The sequence below is a fragment of the Apis cerana genome, linkage group LG1 (genome assembly GCF_029169275.1).
Source record: "Apis cerana isolate GH-2021 linkage group LG1, AcerK_1.0, whole genome shotgun sequence".
Classification (NCBI taxonomy): domain Eukaryota; kingdom Metazoa; phylum Arthropoda; class Insecta; order Hymenoptera; family Apidae; genus Apis; species Apis cerana.
The window spans coordinates 12,682,947-12,691,173 of NC_083852.1; the positions used below are offsets into that span (position 1 = coordinate 12,682,947).

Consider the following 8,227-nt stretch of genomic DNA (forward strand, 5'->3'; position numbering starts at 1 on the left):
CACTGTATCGAACACGGAATTACCCCATGAATTCTCCACCCTCGTAGAAACTCCGGGCACAGTGCTCTGGGTTTGCCACTAAGTCACACGCTCATTTTGTATCCAAAAGGATTAATTTTTTTTTTCTTTAGAACTTTAGAATTCTTTTTATATTGAACATTATATTCGTATAGGATGTTCTTCTAATATTTTAGAAATTAACTCAATATCTAAAAACAATAACAAAAATTTATATAAAATATATTCTACTTGATCGTTTAATTATAAGTTTTGTGTTTTATCTAATTCGAAATATAATAAATATTTTACATTCAAAGAACGAAAAGTATTGGAAAAATAATCATATCGATGCCAAGATGTCATTTTGAATATCTTCGGAAAAGATAATCAAATAAATAAACAATTATAATTCAGTTATGAGAAAATTGAATCTATATCTTTAGAAATGCAATAATATATGATATATATTCAATTCACTAAGTTAATAAATATCTATACTTTCATGAATATACATTGTTTTAAATTTTCATTGGTTAACTCAGAGTATATAACGTATGTAATATTATGAATTCATTTTGTAAATATTTTTTTTCGTATCTTTTTAAATAACAATTAGTTCCTTCAAAAATTTATTTCTAAGAATTTTGTAAACTACAAGTACATTTGTTGTTTATGAGTTTATATTTCTGTACATAAGAATAATAAAAATTTACCTCGAATCTAAAGTAAAAATAAAAATAAAATATTTTAATACTCATACACACAAAAGAAGAAAGAAATGAACATCATTTATAACACAATCTTTCGTGTGCATCTAATAATTTTTTTCATTTCAATTATCAAAATTTTCATTTTAAAATATATTTAGATTAGATTTTAATTTAAAAATGATGCAATATATGGAAAATTCATATCAATTACTTTCTGAAACCAGAGTCACATTTTCAAACAACCGAAGAACACGCAACACCTATATAACTATCTCATTAAACTCCACTCCGCGTATCCAACCCTACTATGCCGCAAGAAGCCATCCCGATGCATTCCACCCTCTCGTTACGCGGACCGGGTGGTCGCGATAAATTCACCGCTTAAATCGGCTGGCGAGTCGCGAGGCAACGAGAATCGAATCCACGTTGGCTGCCAGGGGTTAAAACCGAGGGTAAACAAGAAGCCATTTAAATGGAACGTCTATCGCGTTTTTGCATTCTTCTCGTTCACCTCGCGTCTTTCTATTCCATTACGTAAATTACACCCCATCAATCCTCCCTCCACGTGATTCTTATGTATTCCATCCTCGAAGGATGCATCTAATTTTCCTTCTTTATTCCTCTTCTGCATCCTATCACATTACAGAATCGATTTTATTATATATTATAACTTACGCTAGTCTTGTTTCGAAAATCTTCGAAAAGATCCTCTTTTCTTCGTACTCCGATATCGATGTCATGTTCCAATATTCCGGAGGCAGCCTCCATTATGGCATTCCGATCCTAAAGTCGTAAGAGGCACGCACGAAATTCAGTCATTCGAAGGCAGACATTAGATGCTGTTGTCGATGAATTCATTAGAGGGCTGATCCCGATCGCAGAGAAACCCTTTGGAATCTTGGATATGTTTCACATACCTCTTATTATCGACTTATTCCGGACACTATAGTTCGGAGATCAATGGGGATGAAGGGATAAAGGAAAAACAAGAGAGTGGACACGTTAATGATTGAAACAAGAAAAATAGATCGATGGATGATTATTTTAATGCGAAGATAAGATAGGATTGAGTAAACACCTCGAGGTATATCGAATTATCTTTGAAAAGGATAGAGAATTTGTGATTTGACTTTGTTTTTCTTAAAGAATAGAGAGTGATAACAAGTGGTTTTCGGCTTTCAATAACTGTTCGCAAGTTCGGTTCCATCAAGAGATTTCGGAATTCTTGTTGAAATGATCTGTTTAACAATTAAGATCAATTATCAATAAAGATAAAACGTAATGTAGTAATAATTATATAATTTATGAGAGTTAACTCTAGTAATTTTGACTTTGACATGCCATCAGAAATCATCCTTTTAAATAATTTTCAAAATTTAAATTCTATAATTATTGTATTAATCAATAATAAATACTGTTGAAATTGAAGAAAAAAACTTTGGTTTTCGTGATTCATAATTTTAAATCAATCTTATCCTTCTAAATAATCATCAACTTTATTTATATTTATTTCATATATTTTAAATTCAAATTCTTTCGAATTCTTAGATTCCATTGAGTTACTGTCTTCGAATTGATCAAAAATATTTAATTATATTTAATCATATTATAATTTCTATTCAATTCGTTGCAGTCGAACTATTACAACTCGACAAAATTTTATTTTTCAAGGCGATTGCATCAACGAAAATTGATCGATCGAATAACCGGCAAACAACGAAGCAACTCGACGAGACAGGGAGTATGGAAAGCGTAAATGCAATTACGCATCCAGCGCTCGTTAATCAGGGAAAAAATGTACGAGTTTAATTTCATATCGCGATCGACATCGGCCGAGGCTGCATCCTGTCGGTTAACGACATAATCTCGTTAAATAACGACGTGATTCGGCTGTGAATTCGACTCGAATTGGAGAGGCAGCGAGTACTGCTGATTACGGGACCTACTCTCAAGCATTCTAACAACATCGGTGCCCTCCCTGTGGATGTAATTCACCCTGGCAACCCTCATCCCTGGGAACCCAGTTCCCTCCAAACCCCTTCTATTTCTTGCTCTCTGTCTTACTATAGCACTGCAGATGCATAGATGTCGTTTGATTCGAAGCGGCCGTTTCGAGATTTAAGCCACGATCACATCTGACAACGACTGAAATTTGTGCACGAACGATTTACCTCTTGGTAAATAGTTTAATCAAGTACGAAGACTAGATGGTATGTATATAGATCTGTTCGTGAGTTAAGAATCACGTAAGAGGTTGATTCGTTCAAATTTGAAAAGTTTAAGAGATGTTTAATATTTTTATATTAATGAACATTTACTTTTCTAATTGGCATAAAATTAAAAATTTGTACAAAATTATCAAAAAAAAAAAGAATTATTGAAATCAGAAATTGAATAACGTCAGAAACTTGGTTATTGATATGGAGCATATCTATCTTATATGTCGCTTTTATACAGTATTTTTTCATGAATTTTTTGAACATGTTTTACTTATTTTAGTACAATTGCAAAACATATCAATTAGTTCACAAAAAAATTCATAACAATCATGTATATTCTTTATGAATATAATTCAAATTTATTTTTTCTTAAATATAGTGAATGTTTTCTGTATTTTCTGCAACTTTTTTTCACACAGTATGTATGAATATATAACGAGAATCTGAATATATTTTATTACATTTTATGTAAGATTATATTTTTTTTGCTCGTAGAATCTGATTATTAATATTAAACTAGAATATATAATATTTCTTTTATATTTAAAATAATTAATTATTTAAAGATATTTTTTTAATATAAGAATTAATAATCTTTATAATCATCTTATCTTCATCTCTTCTTATCATTATCTTCTATATTTACATACATAGAATTAAAATTTACAAATTTTTATTTTTTGTTCTATTTTTATCTATTAAGCTATTATTCTATTATTATCTTTAAGATTATTATCTATTATCTATTATCAATTAGAACAAAATTTATAGCACATATATATATGTATATTTTTTTTTTAAATGTAAGAAAATTTATAGTTAATTTTTTTATTCTTTTCATTGTTGTCGCATAAAAATTTTTTTTTATTCACCATAAAAAATCTTTTTCTGTGTGACTATGTGAATCAAAATCAATTTACATCAATAAATTATCATATAAATAAATAAAATATATAAATATACAGATAATTTTTATTTAAATCAATCCATTTAAAAAGATTTCAAAAAATACAATTTTTCTTCTTTTCATATTTTTCATAACAAATTGCTAAAATAAATAATTCATTTTTCATCATAATCCCTTTTTTTCTATTCTTCATCAAATTGTTCAGTAATTTTCTCAATAATCATAAAAATTATTATATATTACAAAATCATTATTATAATACAATAATTATAAAAAGAATTTGCATATCATAGTATATATTATAACATTTAAATAATTAAAAATAATTAATTAATTTTAAATCATATATCAAATTTCATATTATTTAATAGTACTTGATAAGAATTTTTATATTAAAAAAATGAGATATAGAATATGATTCATTAAAAGAAAAGACTTCATTAAAAAATAAGGATATATAGAAATATTTATTTATATTTAATATTTTCTTCATTTCAAATGGTAAACAATCATACAATCGATCATTTTGACTTCGCAGAATATCTTCGTAAATAATGTATATACTCTTATCAATAATCGTTTATCATTATTCGTGCAAGATCGCGCTACTCAATTCACGGAAACATTCGATCTATCAAATTTGCCAGATTGATTTTAATTAGAATTTCAATAAATTTATCTAAAAATTGCTTTATTAATCGATATATGACCATTTCATGTAGAAAGATTTCTATCATGGTTCATCGTATAAATGTATATCTCAAAGTTGATAAGTCACTAGAGGAGGAGTTTGTGAATGATAGCCTATCCACATCGCGTACATTATTCCTCGATATCGAGACAGGAAGTACAAATCATTTGCTATTTTCTTTAATCGCCTTTTCTCGAAATTATAAAATGAATTAATCATATAGATTTATAAGAAATATACTATAAAAATTTTTATCATTATAATATAATATAATCATTATAAGTTTTTAATATACCTAATGTAATAATATAAAATATATAAAAATATATAAAAATATATAACATAATATATAACATAAATAAATATATAATATAAAATATATATACATAAGATAAATATAAATTATTATCGGAAAAAATAATGTCCTTTACCTGTTGATAAATTTTATGTGAATTTCTTCATTTTATAACATGAATTATATAAATAATTATAACATGAAATTAGATAAATAATTGCGATAAATAAATATATTTGTAAAAAAAATATAGTTTTCTCTGTTATTAGAATTATTTAATACAAATTGTACTATATTAACATATTGTATTTGACAATGTATTAATAAGTTATTAGGGAAATAGTGATATTTATTTAAGTGGCTATTAACGAAATTGAACCATCATATTGATTTGAATAATATGATCAATAATATAAAGTTCTATAAATTCTCTCTTTATATAGTATTGAAATAATCAATTAAACAAATTTTAATTTTGCAATATCTTTTCTTTATTTATTATATATTATTTATATATTAATATTTATTATTATTATTTATATTATATTATTATACTATTATATTATTTTATATATATTATATGTTATATTTATATATTTATTTATATATTATTTATTGAAATGCAAAAATTTCGAAAATTATACCAATTGATTACTTTTGGCTTGTTTTATTTTTCGCTAATTCGATAATTCAATTCTAACATTTATTTGAATATATTAGACAAAAAAATATTATATAATATTAATATAATTAATGAAAATAAATACATTTTTACATAAAAATTCCGAAATCTATTTTTACGAATTTACATATCAATCACTCATTATTCAAATTACGAGACGGAAAAGTAATCACGTAAAAGTAGTCATATAATGCACATTTTAAACAGCACAAAATATGACAAACGCTATCTACAAACAAAACTCAATCCAAACAACGTGCGCGAGGGTTTCTCAAAGAGCCAATTTTGGCTTCCGAAATTTCATAGCTTATCATACCGACGACCGTCGCAATAATACCTACTTACCACGTATACCTCGAACGCTGCACTGGTAAACGGTGCCACTCGAGCGTCGTGCAAACAGAAAGAAGGGGAAAAAAGAAGAAAAACTTCCATTGCAGAAGAGAAAGGACGCAGTCACCCCTTGTTTCCGCTTCGTCGACCCTCCAATCTTGGAAGAGGCAGAAAAATAGAAACTCAGGAACCAGAAACGAGAACGCGAGACGGGCCCAGTGAAACGAACACACGCGCGAGACAAAGAGGGAGAGAGAAGGGAAAAGCGTGAAAAAGAGTGAGAGAAGAGACCTAAAAAGAGAAAAAATGAAGGTAGAGACTTTCATACGAGAAACGAACGATACTTCTCTCGCGTCTGGAAATAAAATGAATCGTTGAGCAAAATGGTCGGAACGACGGACGTAGACACCCGTGCCGAGTAACCAACTATCTTTCCTCTATCGTCTTCCTAGAAACTTCTACGGCCGATTTCCTCTCCCACTCTTGGCCGGTTAGATGGGATGAATTGCGCTTTTAGCACTTGACTTTTAAACCTGGTAAGCGGATCAGTCCTATATAGCTACTTTTAAATGTCGTCTCTCTTGCTCGACGATTTCACCGGCGTCGGCGACGACAACCACGTAGACATTGTCGACGTCTACAACGATGAGAAGGACGACGAGATGACACTGGTTGCAGCCATCGTCGTCGTCGTCGTCGTCGTCGTCGCGTGAAACGGCGCGACGTCTCATGGATTAACTCATTCGAGGGTTACGAGGCCGCGATTATGTGCCACCTGCCACGATTGCGGACGCTCTGGAATTAGTCTGTAATTATACGTGGCTCTGCGTCAAACAGGTAGTATTATGCCCATCGAAAATGAGAAATGGAATACATATATGTAATTCTTACCAGCTAATTGAATTTTTCTTATTGTTACTTAAAACTAGTTTTCTGCCTTATTATTTTCGACAACATTGACAACATGACTTTGACCCATTTGAAAATAAAGTTGATTTATATTTTAAGCAATTATTAAGTTATATATTATACTTAATTCGAAACATTTGAAGAATATGAATTATTTACATCTTAATCATTTACTTATTCATTTAGAAAATAAGAAACATGCAGAAATATTTAAATATATTCTCAAGAATAAGAAAATGATAAGTAGGATATTATTAGAGTACGATATTATTTTGTTATAACTTCGTTTTGTTTGTTCATCGCTTCAAAAATTGTGATCAATTAAAACTCCTTCTTTTCAGTAAAAAAAAGAAATTTTATTTATAAAAAATTCTTGAATAATATCGATAATATTTTGCAAAAACTTAGAATAAATAAATAATTTTTATAACTAAAGACTATTTCATAAAATTCAATTTTTTTATATCATATAATTTACAAGGAATTCTTTATAATAGAAATAATTTATGAAGTATAACTTTAAAACTACTCTCTTATAAAAATTAAAAAATATAATTTAAGGAGAAATATGAAATTTGTTTGAAATAATTTCATTAAAATGTAAAATTGTTCAAGATTATAAAACAAGAATTATTTTCTAGAATTATTTTCCATTATTGATAATAATTTTACGCAGGAAGTACTTCGATTTTTTAAAATATATATAATAATCTTATTATATTAATTTAAAAAAAAAACAATTATTTTTCTTGGAATTATCAATAGATTTCATTTTAATCTGAAAAACTAATTTCTACAAAGATATTTTAACTATAAGTGGAACATAAACTTTCACGAACAAAAAAAAAAATTAATATAAAATAAAATAAATAACATCTAACCTTGAGAATCGATCGAAGAATGACATACGCAGGTATCTTCGCTTATTACTACGTATTAATTCGAATACAGGATGGGAAGTTGTGTAATAAAAAAAAAATATTCACGTGCATTCGAGAGAAGTGTTTGTTCCAACGTAATCCACCATTTACCAGGTAATCATCGATTATCGCCGTGACTCCTACCACCGATCTGCAAGATATCCTTAAAACTTTTATGTCGCTAACTTCGCAGTGATAAGTGATAAGATTCCATTACATTATATAGTGATTCCAATTATTAATCTAACGGAAAAAATCTTATTTTTTTCATTAATTCAATATATTCATTTCATTATTTCAATATATTTAAAATTAAAAATATATTACTAATATTTAAATATCTATTTAAAAATAATTCAAATTTAAGATACAGCAGATTATTGTATCATAATTATAACATACAATTTTATTATTTGTAGATATGATAAAAATGTTCCAAAGTTATAATATTTTCATGATACATGAATATAATTGCATTCAAATACAGTAATTTATCCGTTTTTTAAAGTATACAAAACGAAATACTTGTTATTATTTATAAATCTGTTATTTTAAGTACAA

At 27.5% G+C, this 8,227-nt stretch overlaps 1 long non-coding RNA gene across 1 annotated transcript; it reads right to left on the reverse strand.

Moving 5' to 3' along the window:
• Positions 1-227: 227 nt before the first annotated feature.
• Positions 228-7,849, reverse strand: LOC133666029 (uncharacterized). Its single transcript, XR_009829547.1, has 3 exons — positions 7,628-7,849; positions 5,850-6,643; positions 228-1,653 (listed from the first exon to the last, which is right to left on the reverse strand). It is a non-coding gene; the product is annotated as an uncharacterized LOC133666029 (long non-coding RNA).
• Positions 7,850-8,227: the final 378 nt, after the last annotated feature.